Genomic DNA, 26,803 nt, shown 5'->3' with positions numbered 1-26,803 from the left:
GCAATTTCTATAAAGAAAGAAAAAAAATCGGCTTGATTAACAAAATAGCTGCAGATTCATTTCATGTCATTAAACTAATAGATGAATTCTCCCCGTAGCCATGACGACGCAGCTGTCACTCAACACTCAGACGCCCTGTGTCGAATTTCTAAGAATCTGCTTCTAGAAAATAAGCAGTCTGCTCCGCGGTCATGAGACTCCGGCGAGGAGCGACTGTAGCTGCTACTTAACGGGGGATGATTTATCGGTTCAACTCAGCTGTAACCAGGGCAACCGGGCTGAGCGGCGAGGAGCTCCGTTTGTGACCCATTTTCAATCACACCGACAGAAGAGGTTTGGACAAGACGATCGGACGCACAGCGAGACTAAATTCTGATTTCATTTCACAGACGCACAAATACACAAACAACAGCAGGTCTGTGACGGTCTTCATTCATTCATTCATTCATTCATTCATTCATTCATTCATTCATTCATTCATTCATTCATCCATCCATCCATCCATCTTCTACCTCTGATATGTTTCCGGGGGTTCTGGAGCCAATCCCAGCTCACTCTGGGCGAGGGGCGGGGTCACCCTGGACAGACCTACGGACAGTTTAGAGTCACCACTGAACCCAAACAGGATGTCTATGGAGGCCCCGGGCTGGGAACCGAACCCACAACCTTCTTGTTGTGGGGCCACAGAGCTAACCATGCTGCTGTGCTGCCCTAACTGGGAATAAACAACACAAAACAAACTCTCACAGACTCACACAAAGAGGACCAAACACACAGATATAAACACACACTCCCTCTGGGTTTCCACACACAATCAGCCGAAGAGAAAGAGCAGACAGAAGTTAAAAATAACTAGCACAACCAGAACTACACACATGGAAACACACACAGCTCCACCCAGCTCCATGCACTAAACTGGGGGGGGGGGCAGATGATGATGATGGTGGTGGTTCACATGGACGACGTTACCTGAAGAGCACAAAACGTTTCAGCCTCAGCAGTGTAAACTAAATAACGTCTCCGTCCGGATCGATGCTGATCTGATCAGAAGAGCAGAATTTGGAAGACAGAAACAGGTTTCGTGTTGAATTTCTCCGTTCCAAACAAACAAAAGGTTGGAACCTGAGAAGAGAATCTGGACTGATGCTCATCAGTTTCACTCGACCTCCAGAGACAAGACGAAGAAGGCAACTTCCCCTCCCAAACAAGCTGAGAGGTCATTTTTCATCGTGACAATTTGATCTGAGTTTTTTCCTCAAACAGAAAAAGTACCCGTCACAGACGAAGTGAAAGAACGGAGGATGAGTCCGTTTCTCTGCAGAGCAGCGCAGACGACATTCAGAGACTAAATGTTTGTGCAAACATTTCACTGAGATGCATCTCGTGTAGATCTACAGCAGACATGTCAGTCAGTCAAATCTGGGCCCTGACGGATCAGAAAGTCAGAACCTTTGAGGAAAACAATCTCTTTTCAAATACAACATCCTGAAATGCATCTGACCGGAGAAAACACACACTCATCGACATTAAATATGGCAGGAAAATTAAAACTGAGCGGCTCCATTTGCGGCGCCCCGCCCCGGGCATCACATCTCCAATATATTCCATTACGCTCCGGCAGCCAGTCACTCATTCAAACGACAGCTAAATGCGCCGCGCTGCGACGCAGGTGTTGCACGTGTTGGTTTTTATGCTCGTCACTTTTGCCTTTTTATGGCACCAAATGAATCTCAATCCGCCTGTTTGGCACTTGACAGGGAAAAAACAGTCCATCAACAGATAAAAGCTGAAGCTGACTTTATGCAGGAACATATATTCTGCGGTCTAAACAAACACGCCGAATCGAATGTGCTCTCGTCTGCAGTCCTCAGCTGAGGGCGCCGAGCTCGGCCGCCATTTGCATATACAGTAGCTGGAGTGTCGATTTGCTCGCCCACTCATCAAAACTTTGGACGGGAGTCAACACATCTCCTCCAGAGTGCATTTAGCCGCAGAGGGCCAAAGGGCACCGGCAGCTCGCTCCGGACTCTTTATGCACTGCAGTCACACTCCGTGTACGTGTGTGTTAATCCAGAACTCATCAATTAACTCGCACTGCAGCACATTTTTCACCAACGTTCTGTTCAAACCACCACAGCGACAAGGACAAAGGAGTCCGTCCTTGTGCTGAGATCGCAGCGAACCACGGCGATGTGTGTGTTCCAAAACGCAGAGAGGGAGAAAGGCAGCTTTTGTACGTTCAAGGTCAATCTCGTGCAACGCTCAAACCTCCGAGCAACAGAAAGCCGCCGTGACACGGCTGACCTCTGCGGGAACACACAAAGTTCTTCTGCTCTGAAGGTGTTGTTGTTGTCGACAACACTCACGGCACAACATGTTCCCGGCTGGATGTCTGTTAATTTGGTTGTTGGACAAAAACACGTTTCAACACCTCGTCTGTGGATGTTAACGTATTTCATACTCACTTTAGAGACTCCTGAGGCAGCGTGGCTCTCTTCAAACTGTGCATATATGTTTTCTATTTATATTTCAGACGTCTGAGCTGTTTTATCTTTTGAATCAGAAGTTCCTCCTCCATGAAAACATGAAGCCTCATCCTATCCCTGAAGCTCCTGGTCCGGTATCAGGACTGAAGTGAGCCCGGTTATGATCATGTGGCCGTTTCATTTATGGCCTTTTGTGCTTTAACTGAAGTGATAAGTTGGGTTTTGTTTTGTTTTTTGTTTTTTTTTTTGCTATAGTGAGATGTCTGTGCAGCATGCACCGCTGCCACTGAGTGTAATGGGGGTTGCATTGTGTGTGTTTGTGTGTCTGTGTGCGGGCTCAGCACAGATGGATCTCCTGATAGAGGCCTGTGCAGCCGACCACTGCAGGACACATTATGGCAATTTCCAGCCCGAGCAGCCGCCGAGCGTCGGAGCTGGCAGCGCCGCTGGATGAGCCCCCTCCACTTCCAGATCTGCCCAAGCATGACGGACCGTCGCACTAACTCCCCGCACTGCTGGGAGGCCGCCGGGCCAAAGAAGACTGGCAGAGTGCTGCAGGACGGCAGCGTTGGGCCAGCACATTTCTCCAGGTATTTGGTTTCATTCTCTAAAGCCAATATTTAACTAAACGCGACCTTTTCCAGAGTCAAACAACGAACGCAACCGGGGAAACGGAAAAAGGAGGCAGCTGCACCAAATTTACAAAACCAGATGAGTGGACTGCGGAAAATGAATGAAGTAAGGCTGGAAGTGAGTCAGGCAGGCTAACTTTTATTCTTCTGCGGCATTTCCTGTTTGAGGAACAATCTGAAAATCTGTTTTTATCAAGTTTTATCTGCTGCTTTATTTATGATCAATCGCCGAGAGCCGACTCTTCCAAAACAGAAAATTTGGTCGAGCTAAAGCTAATCTGCTAGATTTGGACTTATTTATTTTTCAGACTGTTTTTCCACCAAAAATAAATTCATATTTCTCAGCACATAAATATTGATGTTAAGGTCAGATGTGAAAAAGTCCAATTTCGGTCATAAATATTTTCTGGGAATCGAACACTGTTGCTTTCTGATGATTCATCACATTAAGCTGCAGACGGACGACGTCTTTCTTTTCAGCAGAAAAATATATATATATAAAAAAAAAAAAAAAGTAAACCAATAACAAACTTGTGGGTCGCAGGAGATCTGAGCTTTGCTATTCCATCACATCTATAATTAATAATCCAAAGCCGAGAGAATTTAAAGCTGCGATTTGTTTTTGATGCTCCGTCGTGGAAACGAAAGGAGGAGAGGAGAAATGGATGAATAATAAATATCAGAGCTTTAAAGCCTTCAAATTCACATCTACATCCCCAAATAAAAGGAAATGCCTTTTTATACATAGAGGTGAGTTTGAGTTTGAGCACAGACACAGCAGAATGCACGAGGAACCTGATCCTCCGACACCATCCGCCCTCGCCGAGGTCGCGCAAAGTCCAGAGAATAAACTCTCATCAGCAAAATAAATCGGCGGCTGGCCTTCTGTGCTCTTTGATGAAACGCCTCTCTCTCTGATGAAAGAGGTGAACGCTGTGACTTCAGCAGCCTGAGGCCTGATCTCCATCTACTGATGGGAATAAAGATCCAGGAGGTCTGAGATAAAGACGCCGCCACTTGGCCCAAACTTCAAACGGCGCAGACGCTTTTAATCAAGCCAATCTGCAACCGGAGCTGCGTTTGGAAACGATGGAAATGAGGATTATTTAAAAACTATTAACTGAGAGACAATTGCAACACTTTTTTTTGTTTGTTTCTTTTTTCACATGCTGAGAACGTTGAAGCGATATTTTGATATTTAACTTTGAAGCGATATTTTGATATTTAACTTTGAAGCGATATTTAATTCACTAAATCTGACTGTTGAAAACATTTCATAAACCGAAGTGGTCTATTGGGGGGGGGGTCATGAGCTTTTTTCTCTCAAACCAGAAATCATTTGTGAATTGTGTGCAGTCTTGGAGTACATCTCGCTGTGGAATGAAACACTTGGACTCACTTATTAAATAACAGAGCTCACCACCGAGGAAGGTGATGAGATTTACTTCTGCGTTAAAGGCCGCCGAGCTCGTTCCCTCCGGAGGACACGGCGCTGAAAATCACCCTTTTATGGAGAAAGGGGGGATCGAATCCACGTGGAAGGCCGAGTTCTTACGCTTCAAAGTGTGACGGGAGGATTTCACCTGCCAGCAGGCAGCGAACGCACCACGACCCCCGTTCAACCTGAACCGTCAACCAACGCCTCCATGAGCCCATCAGCCAATCAGAAACCTCAGAGGGAGGAAGAGGCGTGTCGTGAGGAGATACAGTTTGACATGGCACGTCAAACTGCTTCCTGTCTAAAAAAAAAAAAAAAAAAACTACTACACAAAGCAATCACATGATGCATGAACAACATCTGATTTCACTCAGTCTTAATTGCTGAGCGACAATTTATATATAAATGTGTTTTTCTGCGAGGTTGTGAGCAATAATTATTATTTGTGTCTCATTTTAAAGCTTCTTTTTGGTCCATTTGAACTAATATGCAAGTTTAAAAAAATGTCTATACACTAAAAACATTTCGATTTGATTTAAAATGATAAATTCCTGCTTATCTGTTTTGTCTGCTGTTTTATTTATGAGGTAAAACAACCTCAATTACTGAGACGGACAGAAAACAGGAAATTATTTCAGGGTAAATAAGTCTAACTCGCTGTTTGTTGGGTTTTTTGAGCCTCTTTTCTGGTTCATGCTGCTTTCCTTCCAAAATAGAATTAAATTTGGCGTTTAATTCGAGTCAGATGTGAAAAAGTCCTAAATGAACTCCGGATGACTAAAAATCTTCAAATCTGTCCAGGATTTTTATATCCTGCTCCAATACAATAACTTTTCCAACTGACTCGTGCAAATCAGGAGGAAGCATCACATCACTAGAAAGAGCAAATTTTGTTCCAGATAATGCAAAAAAATGAAGACGTGGAATTAAAATCCCTAAAAGCCACGAGTATCAACAGCTCACCTGGAGGAGAGGCCCGATCGTGGAAATAATCTGGAAAACGGCAGCGTTTTCAGCGTCCTGGCAGTAAAACTGTGGAAACGTCCACTCAGACTCACTCTCAGCTTGTTTCTCAGCTATTCAAGTCGTTTGTGGGAAGGTCACTGCATTTCTAATATCAGACTAACATCGCTGGTTTTCATATCACAGCATGTTTGTTTTGGATTGGTTATATTTGAATATGATTCATATATATAAAAAAGCAGCACTTATATTTTGATTAGTCACGCAGCTCTGATTGATATATTTTTTAGGAGCATGTGAGCGCTTCCACGTGATTTCATTCTTTGTGAATAACAGCACCACAACAACGCTGAGGGCTGATGGAAGCTTTGTTGTTGCCAGGTGATTAAAAATAAGATAAAAATCAGCTTTTCTATGAAACAGCAGCCCCAGTTTGAAGTGTTGAAAAAGTAAAAGCAGCTCCTGGACTGCTGTGTAAACAGCCGTTAGAGGGACAGCAAACAATTAACGCCGCTCACTTTTTCCACCGACAATCAGCAGCATGAAGCAGATGTAGGCAGTAATCTGAGCGCACAAACTGCAACACAAAACCTGATTAACGTGGCCACAGAGGGAAAACGGCAGCTTAATCTGGGAAGGGCAGAAAAGACGCCCCAAGTCCGACAGCCTGCTGATCGGATCATCTTCAGCGTTAATCAAATCACAATTATCCTCACGTACAACACAAGTGATCAGACAACAGGTTGTTTTGGCTCCAAACTCCTTTTCGGACTGGCAGCAGCGATGCCTGAGCGCTCCGTCTCTTTACTTGTTTTGTTTCTTCCCAGCAGAGGCGAAGGGGGAAGCTGCTGGAAACTCGTTTCATTCAAACATGTTGTGCTTTTTTAGCAGCTTGAGCTGAAAAGGCAGAAAACATCTGGTTTTAATCAGAGCTGTATTTGGTCTGAAGGGGAAAAGATATCAGCGAGAAATAAAATTCTTCTTCCACTGAAACGGAATTAGTGACATTTCTGACCCGGTAAAGTTTCATCATTTGGAGGTGAAGAACATTTAGTCCAGTCAGGAGAACAAAATCTCTGTCTAATCATGAATTCATCCACTTTAGACTCTAAATTCATTTTATTTGTCCCTTTCAGACAGTAAAAACTGACCCATTCTGTGATCCGTATTTATAAAAGCACAGTACAGAATAAATATTTCAACTCTTCACAGATGTGAAGTCTAAAACTTTTCCAAAGGACAGAACGGAGAGTATTAATTTGTGTTTTACTTTCTCAGCGCTGAGAAAGTCATTCATATTTTCATCTGCTTGTAAAATGACGAAGCAATTAAGGAAATTAGAATTCATTTATTTTGGAGTTGTGAAATATGTGTAGTTAAAACGGTTTAACGGGAGTTTCAGCTCAGTGATTCAAATGGCTGAATGGCTTTTTGGTGACATTAATGAAATATTTCATATGAGAGAATCAATATTTATTTTCACCTTTCAAACCTCCTGTGACCGGATAAAGAGGATGTGAGGCGCTCACACAACGTCCATGTCATCATGAATAAACACGGAGGAGGAAGAAGCCCCAAAGCTGACATTCAGAATTCTGAATATTTTCACTCTTTTTGAACATTTTGTCATAATTTCTGCTCAACATTTGCTGCTAAATTTCCTACATTAACATTAATGATAATGAGAAGTGATACTGTTCCACAGCTGTTCTTACAGGAGACGGGCTGTCGGCGTCGTGTTCAGCTGAGGAGCTCCATCTCCAGCTGGGTGATCTTCACAGCGACCAAAACACTTTGACATCTTTGAAGAATATAAACCGCTAATTGATTTTATTCTGGTTTATTGTATCGGATATCATCCAGCTCTAATACTCGTCTGTGCCTATTTAAAAAAAAACACATTAACTTCCGTCTGTCTGATAAACAAAGCCGCCTCGCCCGAGGAGCCTGATATTTCCCTCGGCACACCATGTGAATGTTAAAGCATGCTGGTTGTGCATATAAACACCTGCCTGCTCACATGTTAACTACAAACCAATTAAAAAGGTGATGTTGCATTTGCAGCTCGTCTCCTCCACATTGATACAATGATGAATAAAGTCGAGCGCTGAAACGCATCGATTGTTCCTCATAATCGACTCAGTGACTCAATCTGCGGTACTCTTCAAGTCGTCTCAGAGTAAACCCAGAGCTCACTTTTCTTCCGATAACGCGACTTCCAAGCAAGTTGAAATACTTAATATTATTATCTTAATCCCAAATCCTTTGAGGATAGACCAATTAGGAAAATTTTAATCTGTTCATTCAAATATGCAAATTGAATCTTAAAAACGAGGAAAGCCGAGGAAACGGTGGCAGAAATGGCAGGGACGGAGGTGCAAGAGGTGAAAGACGTTAAAGGACCTTAAAATTCTCATTATAAAGACGCAATTACAGGCTGTTTTACTTCAGCATTAATGATGAAAGGGTGAAAAAGCAGCAGCTTCTTCTGTGTTTGCTGTAAACTCCAGAGCCAAGAAGCGAGGCCGCCAGCTGACGGGCCACCTGCTGCTGAGAAATGGCCGCCACATCTTCCACGGGCCGTGCTCACGCCTCCTCCCCCCCAGAACGTTTGACGCTCGGCCAAGGAGAGGAATATTTCCCCCAGATGCATGTCAGCGTGGACGCCTCAGGCCGCTGGAGACACAAACGGGTCGATGGGCTGATTCACGGGTCAGGTCTCCTTCTGACAAATCCATCAGGACGGACCACATACTGACACCGTCGGTGGGGGCTGCAAGCCCCCTGCTAATCTGCATCTCCTCGCCGTCAATCTGAACTGGAAACCTGCATGTCCTCTACGGTCAGTAAAAAAGTGAACATAGTAAATCAGTTCTTTGTGCGATTAGTGGAGTCGCCTCCTGAACGCAGCTTTAAGGAAACGTACATTTTGGATGGTTTATTCATAATGAATCCATCAGGAGGGTGGAGGAAGGAAAAGGCAGCTGCAGCTCAGCCATGATTAGGGAAGACTGGAGGTTTAGTCCAGCTCCTCCTGTCCACATGTCCAGGAGTCCAGGAGTCCTGGAGCAAGACGCCGGCACCCCGAACTGCTCGCAGCGTTTGAGTTTAGGAGCCACAAAAATATAAAGTTCTCCACAGCAGCTGTGCAGAAACACAAAGAGTTTCAGGTGTAAACAGACGGCCCCCAGATTCTCGAACAGAAGAGACACCACTGAGGGGGGGTGATGGGATACGAAGCCGGTCCTGGCTGATGTACGGGGACCGTAATCTGTTTTCCTCTTATCTGTCTCCGGGTCGGGGGGGGGGGGTTCTTGGCCAATCCCAGCTGAGTGGGGTCCATCACAGAGACAGACAGAGACCAATGAACCCAAGCAGGATGTCTTTGGAGGCCCCAGGCCGGGAACCGAACCCAGGACCTCATTATTGTGAGGCAACATCGCCAACCACTCTGCCACCGTGCTGCCTTGCCAAATAAACAGCGCTTTGATATTCCTGCTCGCCTCATCACAGGCTGGCAGGTCTTTAGAAAAATAAGAAAAAGCGGAACGCTGTGATGCCGGTAACGACATGAGCGCTGACATCAAAGCCCCGCTCACACACACACGGCAGATTAGGGAGGCCGGTTATTCATCAGCGCTTAGTGGAGCTGGGTTACAAGTCAGCTCGGAGACGACTCCTGCTGCTCATTTGTACATGAAGAAGAAGAGCGCGGCTCTCAGCTTCCTATCGACACTCACTTAAGATAATGGGCCCTGCTGGGAGGGATATAGATCGGGCAGATATGGCACTTCAGAGACGGATCCTTGGCAGCAATCTGCCAGGTATGAAGCAGGACGGCACCGTCGCAGCATGAGGTGCCGTTTGTTACCCCGGAGATCTGTGAGGTCACCTGATCCGACTGAGGCTGCTTTGTTTCTATCTGCCCGTTTCATTTTCTGTTCATTATTTTAAGCAAAAGAAAATCAAAGAAAAATACAAAAGCCTGCAGTTTTATATTCAGATGTAAACTGAAAATAATTTGAATAATAATCATTTTGAATGTCTGTGATTTAATTCAGGTTTGAGTCGGAAACAACCATCAGATGTTTTCAGTGTCAGCTGGTGGAACAGAAAGAGATTTTTGTTGTGATCGTTTCTGTAACTGCACGAGCTGCATGATGACCTTTGACCCTCAGACGTGTCTCACACACTCAAGCACACGCACACCCTCAATGATGAGTCTGTTATTACCTCCAACTCCACTCTCTCTCTCTCGAGGCGCCCTGCAGCAGAGAGAGCTGGAAAAACAGACAAATGTCAAACATAAAACACACAACATACACACTGTGCACACACAGTACACACAGCGTACGCACACAGCAGACACGCCTGACCTTCAGCAGCATCTCCGGCGGCCAAACATGCGAAAGGCTACCTGTGTTCTCCCTGACTGGCTCACGCTCAGCTCGTGCTTCCAAGGCACCTCTAATGAAATCAGCTCAGCTTCACAGCAGCGAGGTGAGCCTGCCCCCCCCCCCACATTAAAGAGGAATCTCGTCGTCCTTCCTCCTGCCAACATTAGGAAACGTGGGGATATTATGCAAATAGATTCCCCAGCAGCAGCACTTTCTCCTGCAGACCGTGACACGCAAAATAAATTCATCACCGGAGGAATCGGAGGATTCACTTCCTCAGAGGTCAAAAACACGACCCCAGAGTGGCGTGGCTGGTGAATCCAATTGGCTGTAAATTCATAGACCGTCCATTTATTTGGGTTTTCAGCTTTTAAAGAGATGTTTACGACATCCGAGCTGAAGGCACGCAGATGGATATCCCACCATCTTTATCCGTACAAACGTGAAATGGAAATCTTGACAGAAATGAGTGAAAATCCCTGAAACCATTTTGAGCCTAACAGACGTTACATTTACGTTTCAGACAGCTTCCTGGAGGAGTCCACCTCAGCAGCATGTTTCTATTGGTTATGTTTATTTATGACAGTGAAGCGCATTAAATATGGATGGTAACTCTCCATCGATGCAAAGGGAATGTAAAATATTTTGACGTGGTGACAGTTTAATCTGCTTCCTGCAAACGTCCTTTCTGCTCCAACAAGTCGGCGAGATATCGAAGAGGAGCATGTTTGACTGACAGCTGTCTGAGTCCATCACCTTCAGCCTGACGCGGCAGTTGCCAGTTACTCGTCCTCTTCGGCACCACAAGGCCTGAATTTTGAGTTTCCGCCCAAAGCAGCCGACAAAACGCTGAAGAACATAAACTCTGAAACACTTCAAATCGTAACTTCCTTCCTTCGCCTGGAGGCAGCATGGCATCAATCTTCATCTGCTCCTGATGCCTCCAGACGCTGAGGGCTGAGTTTGTGTTTACAGAGAGAGCCAACACTTAGAAAGAGTCTGCAGTCCATAACAGAGCTTCTAGATTTATAAATGTGGAAAACATTTATTCATAAAAGACTTCTCAATGGATTGAAGTGTTAATTAACTCCAAAAATAAAAACCAGGTCCATATTATTACCACCTGAGTGTCTGTCCATATTCAAACTGACAGCTAGGGTCCAATTTTTTTGCGCACCAACAGTTTGTCAGACTTTAAAACTTAATTTAAAACGCACCTCTTCTGCCTGGCCTTTAAAAGGAAAATGATTTTTAGTTATTTGTCACTTCATTTCACTGTAATTCTGTTAATTATATTTTGTTCTAATTCATTTTCTTATTTTCCTTTTAGCTCAGTCATCTGCATGAAAAGTGTGATTGATATCAATCAATAGGAAGCTCATTTCCTGCAGCTCTTCTTATTGATGGACTGCTGCAGTTTATAAAAGACGTGAAAAGGATGATTTCTGAAGCTGATCTGGAGGAAATGTTCACACTTCCACGTCCTGTCTCAGCGTGACAGCGGACAGGTGTGGATGAGCTGCAGTAACACCTGCTAATGCATCCGTTAATGAGTGGAGCACTGGCGGGATAACGAGCTCCGACGAGGCCGGCGGCGTTAATCAATGCCGGTGACATCCAATGAGGTGGCAGGCCGACCGCACAGAGACGCAGCAGCTGCACGGTCGATGAGGAGCACAATGCAAACTCAGCAAGTGGGCGAGCTCGACGGCCTCCAGCAACAATGGAGTCCATGTTTTTACAGGGTCAACTTTGAATGAAAATGCGCCGACGTGGTGGCGGCGTGGGAAGGTTATAAATCAGCCCTCTGGTGTCGTGTGTTACGGAGTCAGACTGCAGGCACGTTTCCATCAACAGGCCCGACAGACGAGCTGACGACACACACACACACACACACACACACTGAGGCGCCCGAGGACTTCGACCAGCTCGACTGAGACAGAAGACGCCGCAGAGAGAGAGACATACATCAAGTTCTGAACAAGAGCAGACAACGAACGAACAGATAACATATGTAAATCAACCGTTTATCTCCAGAGCTGATAACGTCGGCCTCCTGCTGCCAAACACACAGTTTGGTGCAGACGGGCTCTGATCCGCCCCTCAAAAAAAGCCTTTACACACATAAAGGGGAGTCATGCATAATTAACAGGAAGGTAGAGGCCCGAAGCCAAAAGTATGACTCTGCAGATTTGTCTAGCAAACAGCAAGAGTTTAAACACAATTTGAAAAAAACCAAGATGAAGACGATGATGACGGCTAAATTCCAAAGTAGAGGCCTCAGAACAACAGCTCACAAACCCACGTTATTAAGAAACACTCAACTTGTAATTCACCGTTTTATCGCATGTGATTTTCCCTAAAAACGTTTCATGACATGAAAAATAAATCCACATTCTCAGTGGGAGTGAAAGAACGTGAAAGGCTATCAAGCACGTCGGTCTAAACTGGTTCACATCAGCTACAAAGATATTTTTGATTCTTCATAAAAATAGCTTTAAATGCAAATTCCTTTATTTGCCTGTAAGAGCTGACTATTGATCGAACGCCATTTCCTTTGGGTCCAACAGACAGAGAGGCAGCTCGAGCCGCCCGTCCTTCTGCAGGCTTCGTTTGGGATTTAGTCGGATCTAATGGGCATAATTATACATGAAAAGCCCGGCTGCTCCAGCATTAAGCAAACACAGCCGCAGGAGACACAGGGACTCGTTTGGAGGCCAAACAAGGACGTCAGTAGATGCTATCTCATGAAATCCTGCGTTGGGATTGCAAAAAATAGCAAGAGCACCAGCAGCCAGAGAGATACACAATCCGTCCTGGATATCAAGAACACAGTCGATTCCACTCAGTGATCCTGTGATTACAAAACCTGCAGCTCACAAAAGGAAAACTCCATCTGCCTGAAGGTTAGCCACTCTTCTCCACCTGTGTGTTTTTGGCACAAAAAAAAAAAAAAAAATGCAGAAAAATAACTAATTTGCCAAGAAAACGAAGGGGAGGGAAACTGAGGAGCTGGTGTGTTTGATCTGGCAGCCAGCTCCGGCTCTTCGCTCAGGACACCTGAGGAGCGGACAGATTAGTATCGCCCGTCTGGGAAGGAGCCCGGTTGCAGGATCGTTCCGCCAACCCGCCGACGTTACGCCTCTAGCTGGAGATAAAGCGTTTGTTTTTTTATCAAAGATCTCAGACAGGAAAGCTGCTGCATGGCGGCGGAGCTGTCAGGCTTAATGCTACAAAGAGGTGAAATTATAAGACAGCAATGTGAAAGGAGCCGCTTTGAAATGTGCTGCTTTTCTGACAAGAACCAAATTCCTCTGATAAGCATCGATAAATTTCACGATTCCAGTGTCAGGCCTTTATAACAGAAGTGATGTTGGTGTTTCAAAGTGCAAGATTTCCATTTTTGAATAAAAAATTAAAATATATATATTAAAGTTTCTAACCAACTTGTTATTCCTGAACTTCACAAGCCAGCAGCTGCACATTCACTTTGAGATGGAGGATCACGACTCCTGCGAGGAGACATCAGGCCAACGTGAACACGCCACGTCCACGTTTGTTGTGGCGTCCAAACTGTGAGGCTCACAGAGGCAGCCGCCCACCGACATATGAAGGGAATCCATCTTGTCCAACTTCAGGAAGGAGACTCCTGCAGTTTGTTTTTATCTTTCACATTGAAGGACATCTTTATGGATTTAGAGTTACAGATTCAGCTGAAAGCTGGAGACAGTCAGCTCAGCTCAGTTAAGAGACCAGAAACCTAAAAGTCAACTTAAAAATATTTCCACTGTCCGACCAATCAGCTTGAAATTCGCCCGTGAGGGTCTGACTTGTATGTCTGCCGTGATGCGTTTGTCGACATGACGCCCGCTGTAGAAACTCCTGATATCTCAGTCTGCCTCTGAGGCGACCATTTGTTCTTTAAATGAAATATTCCAGCTGTTGGTCGGATGGAAGCGTCTCAGTGGGAGGAAAATTCCTTGTTTCCAGGGTGATTGGGCCGCCGCTCCAGGTGAACCAGGTGGATTAGCAGCACCTGCTGCAGAGCTCTGAATGTAAATCCAACCTGGACAGAGATATCAATATGGATACCTGTAGGCCCTGCTGTTGCCATGACCACCACCACCAGCAGCAGCAGAGCCGCCGCCAGCCGGCGGAGGGAATCAGCATGTCCCGAACAAATCAGCCTGGAGAAAACTGCTGAGGCCCAAAACCTTTAATTACAGCAACCTGAAACCAGATTACAGGCCGACTCTGCTGCTGTGATAACTAACACACATCAGACAGGCCGGCTCCTCCTCCTCCTCTCCATCATCAGTTTGGAACATTTATATCAGGAAATTCACTCCCAGGAGAGACGGAGAGAAATGTCAAGACAAGGGAGACGTGGCTCATCCTCCCCCTCCTGGCCTTTTCCCTTCTCTTTCCATCGCTGCCTCCATCCCTTTTGCTCCCCTTCCTCATTCATTCTGCGCCGCTCTGCCTCTTTCTGTCTTTATCCTGTCATCTACATTGTGAGGAGCGTCTGCAGCTCCCTCCAAGCTTCGGCTCGGCTCGGCTGCTGCTCTCAGAATAAAGAAAAAATAAAACTGGGATTCTGCCTCTGCTGAGAAAAAAATAAAAAATATTTCAATTAAAGTTCTGTCCCGCGTTTTAGATGGACGAATCCTGAAACAATGAGGCTGAATAACACGAAGGAGGAAATGTGGAAAGGCTGAAGCAGCAAATCAGCTGCAGCCCTAATATGCTCCAAAAATAAACATTTGGATCATCACAACAAAGTATTTCATACAATTATTTGCTAAGTGACAGTGAAAATAATAAACCTGTTGATTTGTAATGAAAATAATTATCAGGTTAATGAATATTAATCGAAAAGCCAAAGCTGGACGGTGGCCCAAACTTCTATGAAGCTTATTTGACGTCCTTTTGGATTCCATCATCTGTCTGGGTTCATTCATCTTTAGGGTTCTTTTAGGGCAGATCAAATGCACCATCCTGAATCTAAAGGGACTATTAGAGAGCTCATCCAAACCACTTAACAACAACTTAGATGAAAAAATTGAAGCTTTCTGCTTTATATCATCGGATATTTAATATCCTTAGGTTTGGCACCATTGCCAGAACCAGACGAGATATCTTCTGGCATCATTCTGGGCTGTTAGCCACCATTTCCTGACTTATTAAGAGGCTAAATGATGAAACAGATCATTTGAAAAAGAGCTAAATATCATGGTTACGGATATTCTCCCTCAGCTAAAACCGTGAGTGAATATATGAACGCGTTTCCACGACACGAGCCGCCGCATCACTCCGACGCTCTTATCAATTCATTATAAAAACATTAGGAGTCTGACTCCGTATCCTGTTCAGATGGAGAGACAAGCAGATGAGCAGCAGCAGGCAGCACCTTGTGAAGTCATACTGTTTATCTTCAGTTACAAATTAAATTCAATTACAGCCCATCCAGCCACTGAGGCAATTAATTACCGAATTATACCACGATGATGCGCAATGAATGCAATCGGCTCTTTGGGGTGTCTTTGTTTTTCTTTTTTTATTTTTGTCCTCAGGTACAGACTGTCCCACACAGACAGAGCTGTAGAGGCCTTTTTAATAACATTTAGTATTCAGATTAAACTCCAGCATGCAGCCAAAACTCCAGCTTCCAGGGGTCTGCTCCAAAGAGGGATCAATTTACCATCCAATTAATTCAAATGGGGCGGAAACGTGCTCACAAGGAGGGAAACAACCGGGCGGCCCATTAAAGACAAAGACAAACATGAGTGGGGGGTCACACCTGATGCGTCTGATGTTGATGATTCACTAACCGCAGAGCAACAGTAAATAACACCCAGCTGCAAGGATTAAAATCCGCCCTCTCCGTCGTCGTGTTTGAAAGTGGATTTGAAGTACGACCTTCTACTTTGTCTGGTAATAGCGGTGGATTTATCACAGCTCGATGTGCTCCCATTGTTTGCATCTCAATTTTGAATAAAACTTTCCACAGACAGCACAAACACAAACCTGCACAGGCTGTTTTGAATTGTGGACACTTTTCTTCATCAGCAGAGCCTGCGTCTGTTTATACAACTGATGAAACAACCCGAGAAAAACCTTGTGAGGTTAAAGACTGAATGTTTCAAATAAATTTCATTATAAGCCTTTTTAATCGAGATCTGAACTACAAAACAAACATCTAAAGCAACTGATGCTCGATTTTACAGAAAGGCCGCCTAAGAAAACCCACACTGAACTTCCATCAGATTGTGTGTCTTTGTGTGTCTGAGTGAATGTGTGTGCGTCAGAAGGAGTCGCTTCCTGCTGCGGCACATGTGACGTCACATCAACCTCCCCGCCGGCAAGGTGCAGGGCGAGGCCGGCTGCTCCGGAGACGCCTGATGTGTCATTCTGCAGCTCGTGAGCTGATTCAGACTCAAAAGCAGGTAAAGCAGAACCAACAGAAAATGAGGGGTACAGCTGCCCCCCCCCCCCCGGAACGACACGTTAAAACCCCAGCAGAAGGTTTTTCTTCTGAGGATCGTGTGAAACTCTCACCGACGTTTTTGCCTCTTCTGCATAATATAGAAAATCCATTTTCTGGACGTGAATTGGATGTGAGTCATATTAAAACCAGCAGCCCCCCCCCCCCCCCCCACACACGCCCTCCTCACCCCCGCCTGCCCCCCCGCCGCCCACCGATGTGACGTATGTGACAGACCAGTCTATCAGTATCAAAGGCAATCACACATGTGACATCTAATTTCGACAGCCTGTCTCGGGGACTGTGTCCTCCCCAGATGAAAAAGAAAGATGAAAAATATCGTTCCTTCCTTCGCCTTGTTTTATGTCCAACGATGATCTGTGGAACGGCTGCCAAAGCTTATAAATTCTGGCGGCGAGGACGGGCCTGCTGGCTGAGCGAGTGGCGGTAAATCTAAAGACGGGGCATCTTCATTATGGCGTGAATGGATGGAGCGACAGACGGGCCCAAAAAGGCTGAAGGATGGAGAGGAAACGCGGCGCATCTGTTATGATCACACGCAAAAATGAAACCAAACCAAAATCCAGTTTAAATGTTTTGGAGAGGAACGCCTCTTGGTACAGGAACTAGATGATCTGAACAGCTGGTAAGCGTTCTTGTTCACCCGGGAGGGGGGAGCAGAATGGGGAGGACATTTTTAAAAAAAGAATCAATCACGCCAGGTGTGTGTTGTGACTCCTCTGGCCTACAGACCACGCGGCAGGCAGCGCCAGGTTGGAGAGGGGAGGTCACCTTGGAAAAAACACATTTTAACAAAGGCCTTCGCTCCGGGGGTGACACCATATTAACATCTGCCCTCCTGGGCCTCTTCCTGCCACAACCTGAGGCCAAAAGTAGGAAAGAATGAGCAGATATAAACTAACGGCACCTCGCTGAAACTGAGGTCAGAAAGCTTTAAAAATCATCCAGCAGGACAGAAAGCAGATCCAGGTTCTGGTGAAAAATGTAAATTGATAAATTTGTGTTGAACAGCTTCTCTGAGATCATCAAGTCGCAGCACGGTTCACATGTTCCCGAACCAAGAAGAAGGTTTGTCTGATTGTGTCGTGTCCCCGTGGTGAATAATGAAGGGATGTTTGAGCCTACAGAGGCAGACGGTCCCAGATGTCGGAGTAAAGGAAAAGTGGGTCAGGCGTCGAGCTGATGCTAACCACGCCGTGCGAGCAGACGGCGCTAATCAGAGAGCGGGGAGGGGACAGTCATAATTCATCGAGCTTTAATCTGCACACCAAACCGGTCAGTTGACCCGGCGGACACCACGAGCCGAGACGAGCAGCGCGTAAATTCAGCGCACGACATCTGTTTTATTAAAAAGGTCAGGAGGTCAGGAGGTCAGGTGTGGAGTTGTCAACTGTGGGGGGGGGACCTTCACAGCTCAATGATGTCCCCACCGACTCATCCATCCATCATCGTCGATAACTGCCCCCCCCCCCCCAGTTGGTCCAGCCCCCTTTGGCATGTTAACGCCCCCCCCGGTCGACGCTGGACCGCCGTGTTAATCCCGGTGTTTATGGCGAACAGTCTCTCTCTCTTTCCCCGTAAATCGACCGTAAGAGGCACAGCTCGTCAATCATATCTGGGCCACGCCCCCCTCAAATTAAATAACAACAATTATCGCCGCCAAGTTAAAGAGTCTCCTCTCGGCCGTCGCCCGCCCATAAAACCCAATCACACATGAGGTTTATGAACGAGAACATTTATGGAAGGTTCATGATTCAGGATCAGAGTCCTGCTGCTGGTTTTCTTCAGGCCCATTTTCAAATACAGTTTTCATCTTCTTTTATTATTCTTATTAATACACTTACAGCTCACAGTAGTAAGCTTACGTGGATTTTGGACATAGTTTGGACGCAGACGGCTGCATTTGGCCAAATGGGTACAAAACCAGATGTCCGTGTTGGGCGAAATGAAATTCTAATGAACTTTTAATGTGTGGAATAACTTGTTGTTGGGGGATATTACACCATTTGAAGTGTCGTGCCAGGAATTTACTGAGGTAATAGAAAATTTGAAGAAAAAATAAATAAATTAAATTAAATTAAATAAAAAAAAAAATTAATTATATATATATATATATATATATATATATATATATATATATATATATATATATACACACACACACACACACACATATACATACACACACACACACACACACACACACATAAATTGAGTTTTAAACAAACTCAAGCTTTAGCTTGAAGCAATGCTCATAAGCCTCAAAGCGTTGCTCTATCTAAAGACCATCAGGAGGCGACTCCCTAGGTTGTAAAAGCTAGTCAGAGTCTATTGAAGCATATGGGAAAATGTCCGCCCTTCTCCCTGATACTCATTAGGACCTTCCTGATGAGCTTATGGTCTCAGTCTCTGGTTTCAAGCCTTCAGAGATCCAGAGATTTGTGTAAGAACTGCAGGATATTCTGCCTGGAACAGGTTCAACATTTAAATGAAAGAGGGAGCCGCTTTTCATTCCGCTCAGGAAATGGAAGAAACTCTCATCATAAGCAATTATTGTCGGATGTTTTCCTTTTAAAAACATTCTTTAAATACTCCAAAAGTATTTCCCAAGTATCATTTCAAGTGTTAACAGTTTGGGGGGATTCAGTTTTATCCGTTTACAGAAGAAGGCCAGAATGGGAGCACGCTGCTCGTCACTGAGGTGTGATGGCACCGTGTAGTCGGCCCTCGAGGCTCGAAGCACCCAATGACACATCTGCCGCCAGACTGCAGGTGACTCAGAGGAGCAGAGACCTTCGTCCTGAAGGCTGAACACGCTTCATGAATACTGCTCTGCTCATGTGCACAAAACACACACACACACACTTCTGCACTTGCTATTTGAGAGAAGTTGTCTAAAATAATGGACACAACATATTTCACAATGGTCAGAAGCAGAAAAGTAAAAGTATTCTCTGAACAAAGTCTCCTAGCTGTGTGACCTGACTACAGACAACCTGACGCCTGCAGTATGTCATCAGACCGCCCAGCTGCTGATTTGTGCTCTATTGTCCTCTAAATGGAGCCATGATTTAGAAAATTAACATCATGGTGTACTGAAGACTTGAAACTAGACTGTATGGACCTTTAAATGAGGATTTAGCTCTTATTTCTTATGATTTATTAAAATCAATGAAATGTCTTTGGGCTTGCAGCTGTTATACGTCTCCACAGATATCATCCGGCCTACTCTCAGTGAAATCCTCCAACTTTTCCTCTTCTCTCTGCACATAATGGATTGTGAAGGCAAAGTAAACGATCTTGCTCTGACATCGGACGATGCATTAGCCTTCATCATTCGTCACTGCTCACAATCCGTCCTGCAGACGGAAACAACAGCATCGATCATCGGAGGAGACACCCACCAAACAACAGGAACACTGAGGGGACTCTAACTGATTCAGACTGGATCCTTTTCAGAAATCCACATCCAGGAGAAGAAACAACTAGAGCCACATGCCACAGGTCCTCAGCAACAAACAAAAAAAAAAAAAAAAAACAAATACCGTCTTTACGGATAGATAGTGGAGACAGCTGGTGTGTCAATATTCCTCCGTGTGCACGCAAGTCATTTCAGATGGAGCGGCTAAAACAAATGGAGTGTCATGCAGCAGGAAGCAGAAACACGGCGGTATCAGCTGACGAGCCTGCTGCAGACAATCAAAGCCCTGATATCAGAGAAGAAGAAAACACCACGATAACTGCATTAATAAGACGTCTACTGATGTGTGCAATTCTCTGCGAGCGTCTCAATTTGTGGGGATAACCTTGGAGGCCCCACCTTCCCAGTTATTTCTGTCATCATCCTTCTATTGCCACTTTAAACCTCATCCACTTCTCGTCTCATCCTCTTCTCTCTTTTTATGGCAAATTTAATTTATCCAAGCAATTGCAATGAAGCTCTGTGCTCCAATCTGCCCATCCACCCTCCTCTCCTTCCGCTGAATGGTTTTTTTTTTTTTGTTGTTTTTTAACCGCCCCTCCCCTCTCCCACTATTGCTGGCAGTTACCAAGACCTTACCTCATTACAGAAGGTCAATGCTGGCACCCCATCAATTGTCAGGCAACTCTCAAAAAGAGCTTGAAATTGATTCATCAGCAGCAGCTCCTTCAGCGGGGTTCATGTGACAAGCATTATGATTAAATATGCACAGACGCAGAGCGATGAGGAGACGGAGGAGAGGAGGCCGCGGAGAAGAGCCCGTCTGAGATGTGAACAATCAGAAACAGCACAAGCGTTGATACTAGGAAGAGCCGGAAAACAATGATGAGGCAGATGATACAGATGCACCATGTCAAATGGAAGTGAAAAATCCAAACGCACGGGCTGCAGTTTGTTTTTTGTTGTTTTTTTTTTTTTTTTTTGGGGTGTGGGGGGGTGAAGATAAAATGTGACACAACTTTGTCGTACATTGTCAACCTCCAGAGTCATTGTGGGTCCGCAGAGACGCCCTGACCTACAAATTCACATTCTGCAGACATACAGGAACGTGGAGGTCACGTCATCATTTTCATTTTTAAAATGAAATTATAATGAAAATAAATAGCAAGAACAGTCATTTCCACTGAAATCTAATTGTAAAGTCCTTTCTTTGTTTATTGTGCAGCCCTACTTTCTGCCATGAGTTTGTTATTTTGATGTGAGGAATTCTCTTTATAGTGCCGATCATGAGCAGAACTTGCACATTAGACAAACATGCAGTTTATGTACAGGTGATGGAATATAAGCACAAATTGGAAGTGAGATTTCTTTTATTGACTTGTTCTCTGTTCTTCTGATTCGTTAACTATTCATCCAACTGACTCTCCACTGTAAAATCTGACCTTCGCCTTCAGTAGCTTCACATAAAAAATGTCCAGACCTCAGCAACATCGGTATTTAAAAATCACTGTTGGGTGGGAACTGCAGTCTTTGTTCCTGGTCCCTGGTCTGTGGTACCACTAGTCATGAAATTATTCTTATTGTACCTGGATTTAATGGTTTCATTGTTTATTTTCATGCTGCCTATTTTATCTCATAACATCTCGCGTGTCCAAAAGTCTCTTTGGCTTCTGAACGCCACAGAACATTTAGCACGGGAACAAACAAGCCCGTCATCTTTGTGGTTTCCCGTCACTTCCTGTTTTGCCACTTCCTCTTCTGAGCCTTATCTCTGCACAGAAAGAGGTTCATGTTGCAGAGAGGTTGTGAAATAAAAACAGCCGTCAGATGATGATGATGAGTGGCTGCAGACATAATGAGCAGAACTCGTTTTCCTCCTCGTAAAACAACCCAAAAGCTACTAAAGACACCAATATCATCCACATTCTGATCATGATCTAGAAGAAATGAATACAATACTGGATAATAAATCATGGACTGATGGTTTAAAGCATTAATCAGAACAATGTCAGGTAGATGTTTAGCTGTCAGACAGTGAATTACCTGAATCTCCTTTGTCTTTGTTATTAGATTGAACACTACGTATGAAGCATCTGTGGATGATTTATTAACCATTATTAAAAAGTTATTTTTTAGAGCTTAAGCTCCTAATAAATCCTGCCTTATCCAAAAGTCATGTCAAAGCATGCTGTGAATAATCTGGAACTGTCAGAGGAGAGAAGAAGATAAAGAAAAGAGTCAGAGCTCCGGACGGCGGGTAGAAAACTAATTCAGTGTGGAAAAAACTCCTGACACAAATTACCCAAGATGCCGTAAAGGCCGCTTTCTCCCAACAGATGGGATCCAATTAGCCACCTGACTCCCAGAAAACACTTGGGCATTCGTGTGGAGCCAGGATGCAAATGAAGCAGAGGGAAAGGTGGAAGCGAACCTGCCACCATCTTGGGAGAGGTTGAAATTAATGAAGCCGCAGAGTCGTTTCACAGAAAAAAAAAAAAAGGGAGAGGAGGAGGAGAATAAAGTAGGAAATGATGAATGGAGGGCACGGCGAGTCGGATGATCCTCTTCAGAGAGGTTACGGGAAACAACCAGCCCGGAGCTAAGAAAATATCCGCTGGCTAAGAACTTGGTGTTAATCCTGCAGGCGGTGAATCCTCCATCAGCTCGACATATTCAATTTGAGACAAACATGAAACCGTTGATCTAGTTAATGAACAGCTTGTCATATTTATCTAACTGATGTGCTGACCAGAGCAGAGGCTGCAGAGCACCAACGCGGGCGGCACAACTTTCCATCTCCACAAAATTAAACATGGCCAAATCTCCCTCAGTCCCCAGAACTTATATCTGCTGACAGCTGCTTTGGAAAAAAATGTTAAGAAGTTCAGGAACTAGTCAGGCCTCATTAGTTCGGCCATGAGAGTTTTAAATAGGATTTACAAACCTGACCGGTAGACATGGGGTTGTGTTTGGAAGGGATATTAGCGGATCTCAGCTCAGTCTAATCAGATACACTGGATGGCCAATTTCAACACGTTTAAGGAACCAAAATGGAAGCAGAATACAACGCAAGTGCAAACATTTTCACACATGCGTTTTTTTGTTGTTTTTTTTTTACTTTTCCCTTCTGTGCTGCAGCAGATTGTTGGAGAACAGACAAAAATATCTTTAAATAGTTTTCCCATTTTAAAAAGGAACGGCATGAAGGATGATGGGGATCTAATATTCAAAACATGTGTGTTCATTAGTTAATCTCCACAGGACGACGCTGTGCGCTGCTGCCAGTTTGTTTTTAAAACCGGAAGAAATCGTATTTGAAAGCGAAAAATGAATCTGACCACAAACCTGCTAACTGAGCTGATAAATCAAGTGAGATATAGGGACATTTTCCCATAGACTTCAATACAAGTGGAGTTGGCTGGTTCAGTTGGTTGCAGTCTACCATCTCCCCATTGGATGCCATCAATTTCCACACAAGTCCTTTAAAAATGGCAAAATTTTAAGCGTTTATTTTTCTTTTACTCTTCAGATGAATTTATTTGATGTCTGCAGAAAAACAGGCTTCTATCAGCCTAATAACTCGTTGCACCCCGTTTTTATTTCCATCTGAAATCAATCCCAGTCTTGAATAATTACATTTGTGCTTTTTTGAGATTTATTTATTAGCCTTTGTATATCAAAATAGAAATAAAGAAATAGGCCGATCCAGTTTGAGATGAGACGTCAGGAGTTAACTTCACATTGTTTGGTTATTCGTTTAAAATGAATTTGTCTAAGAAAAAAAAATACACTGCAATAGCTTGATACAAGTCTGTCATTATTCCAACAACATCCATATGCTGGCCCGACATCATGTGCCAGCTATTTAAATCTTGCATCATAAGCATCTGTCTCTTATTGAATCTCTGATGCTAATGTACCTTGTGATTGCCAGATAGTCTGGATGGAGGGAGAGCATGATGGTTTCTAAACCGTCGTTTGTTTGCCCTCCTTCCTTTATAACAGCTCGCACAAAGCATCAGGCAGCTGTTAGACGAGGTAAGTAAATATTGGGATGTGCAGGTGATGAAAGGTGACGTGTCTCGCTGGCTCCATTCAGTCTGTCTAAGGGGACAAATATCTCATCACTTCTGCTCCCGTTTGAAAAGTCACTCCCATAGATCCCAGTAGGAATTTCATTAACAGCTGATTTGAAGTGCGAGGAACGGCTAAAATCATCCACTATCAGTTATTATCTGACGTTATGTAGATAAGAAGTGGGTGAAACGCCCCCTCTGTGATTCTCGCACATATAACTCCGAGACAACGAGCAATAAGATGCAGCTTTTAGAGGCTGCACTGCGCTGGACTCTGGATTTTAAAGCCTGCTGCAGAGATTTGCTCACATTCAGCCACAAGAGCATTACTGAGGTCCACCACCGGCGCTGGCCGATAAATTCACCGTCACAGTCGGAGGTCAGGTTGGTCCCAAAAGGTCTTTGGGTTCAGATCAGCCTGAAATAACTGCACACCAAACTGGGAAAAGCCCCACTGCACATCTGAGCACTAATTTTGAAGAAGGAAGAGACCAAACTCAGGCTGAAAAGCTGGAAGATCACTATTATCTAAAATATCAGCACCCCCCCCAATCACCCAACTAGGAGCGTCTGATGTAGAGATGTGCCTAACAAAGATGGAGGATGAGCATTGATGAATGAAAACACAGAAGTGAAGCAGAAATGATCCAGTCAGAGTCTGAACTCACTTCATTCATGAGAAAGAGACATCAGAAGCAAATCAGCGCGCTGATATTTTACTTTAAATAGAAAGAAATCTGCAGCATGATTTTTGGAAGCGTACAAGCTTCTGTGGCTTTAACAGGCTTAAGCAGCCAAAACCAAATAAACACACATCTTATATCTGAGGCAAATCCAGAGTTAATCACTTTTCTCAAACAGTCGTATCTTCACAACAGAATCCAAACAGACCAGAGAGAAGCTCTGCTGCAGAGCTGTTTGAGTGGCCTGCATTACGCTGTGTGCAGCCCGCCCTCTAATATAAGAGCTTTTACATAAGTCCACTGTGTTATCTCGCTCCAACAATCCCTCTGAATGACTGTGATGACTGATTGCGCTGCAGCTCCAGACCTTTGCTCGCCCTCATGGTGTTTTACCTTTTGCTTAAAACAAAGACATTCATGTTTCAGAGAAATGCTTCAGGTGCTTTTTGAAATTACCGTGAGCCTAAAATCTCGGAGAGGCTTAGTGGACCATTTACCGTTTAGTTATTTACGTGTGCAGGCAGAAATGATCCTGTCTGGATGCTTTAAAACTTCCCAAGAATCAGGAGCAATAACAGACAATGGTTTATGTCTGAAATCCTGATTTTAATCTGAGAACATGCAAACACAATGGTTCATTCAAATCCATCACGTTTCACTTTAAGTGCCAGGCACAGTCAGATTTGTTTTGACTGCCTGGTCCCTCGCTGCCAAAAAACCCTCTAGTCTGGCAGGTTGACAGGTCACAGCAACGCCGTCCAATAAATAAGCAACTTATGAATTCATGTGACTGTTATTGGGAATGAGGCGCTTCTAATCAGCCAGTGTTAACAAAGCACAGACAGAAATGCAGCAGTGTAAAGCTCCCTCTGACAGGTTAATCCAGGAATTGTAAACTGCAGATGTGTGCGTTGGGAAAATACTTGATTTATCTCTGAGTAATGGAAGCGTAACGTTGTGCCTGAGCGAGTCCACCGGGTGAAGTGAGCAGAGTGAACTATTTGTCCTCCTGCACTCGGTTTGACATCCAGTTGTTACTGTAACATGCAGAGCTGTTTGTACTTGACGTCGTCTTCTTATGAGTCACCACCTCCAATCCGGCCTCAGTTAATGCTCTCCGCTGTCTGTTATCGTTCAATTTCAATTCAGATCAGACCACAAGAACACGACAGAAGATTCAGGCTCACCGACATCAACAGCCCAAGAGAGCATCGCAACCATCTAAGACAGATAGATAAAGATAAAGTTGGAAAGTTGAGAGAAAAGGGTTCAGTAAAAGAAAAAGTGCATGAAGTAGCTGACACCATGATTCCAGCTCCACTGTGAGCACAGCTCATATTCTGCTTCTACCAAACACATTCTTTCACCGATGAAACAGCCGTCAGGGGAAATTTGGGATTCAGGATCAGTAGAGACAGAACTCATCCGATGTTTGAATATTTCATTTGATTTTTTTTAGTTAGGGTCAAACGTGGCACCTTCAAATGTCTTGTTTTGTCCAAAATCATTAAAAATATTACTGTTTTAACATAAATGCACGACAAGAAGCAGCTCCTTTCTCCTTTAAGAGGAAACAATTATCACAAACTCATTCACAGGCGTTTGTGGCTCCTCCTCATGACAGAACAAACTGGTCTGGATTTAAAGTAGGTCATGGTGTAAAACCCATTTTCTAGGTTTGATCTTTAAGTGTCAGAGTTGAGACCTTTGTGTTTTTAAAGTTGTGTTGAATCAACACAGTATATCCGAGGTCATCCCTGCACAGACCAGCCACTCCCTCCTGCCCCGAGGCCTTCAGGCTGCTTAATCAGGCCACCATCACAATTTCCCAAAGCCTGTGGTGACGTCTTCAGCGTTGTTGTTCTGTCCAAAAATACCACACGACAAGCCTCAAAGGTATTTTGATCCACGCCCCCCTCCATCATGCAATGTGACATAGAAAAAGGCAACAAATCCACGCTTTGGAAAATCTGGAGCCAGGAAATGTTTGTCGTTTGTGCTGCAGCACTAATCCCAACACGCGTGTACTATCACATCAGTGTCGACGTCTAATATCGCACAGACGTTGGCTGTCAGTGGCTTTTGTTTGAGTACACAGGCAGCACGTTATACAGCTGTAAGCACACACACACACACACACACACACACACAATAATTGTCATCTGCTATAAGCTACTGTGTGTCATCAAAACCTGCAGGAAA

The 26,803-nt window shown here is 44.4% G+C and overlaps 1 protein-coding gene across 1 annotated transcript in view; it reads right to left on the bottom strand.

The window, feature by feature from the left end:
* Positions 1-26,803, bottom strand: part of rnf152 (ring finger protein 152) — a 34,033-nt gene that overhangs the window by 5,832 nt on the left and 1,398 nt on the right. The window lies entirely within an intron of this gene.

This window comes from Echeneis naucrates, chromosome 20, assembly GCF_900963305.1.
Source record: "Echeneis naucrates chromosome 20, fEcheNa1.1, whole genome shotgun sequence".
Taxonomy (NCBI): Eukaryota; Metazoa; Chordata; class Actinopteri; order Carangiformes; family Echeneidae; genus Echeneis; species Echeneis naucrates.
Note: the sequence above shows the minus strand (reverse complement) of the source record. Positions and strands in the feature narration are given on the sequence as shown.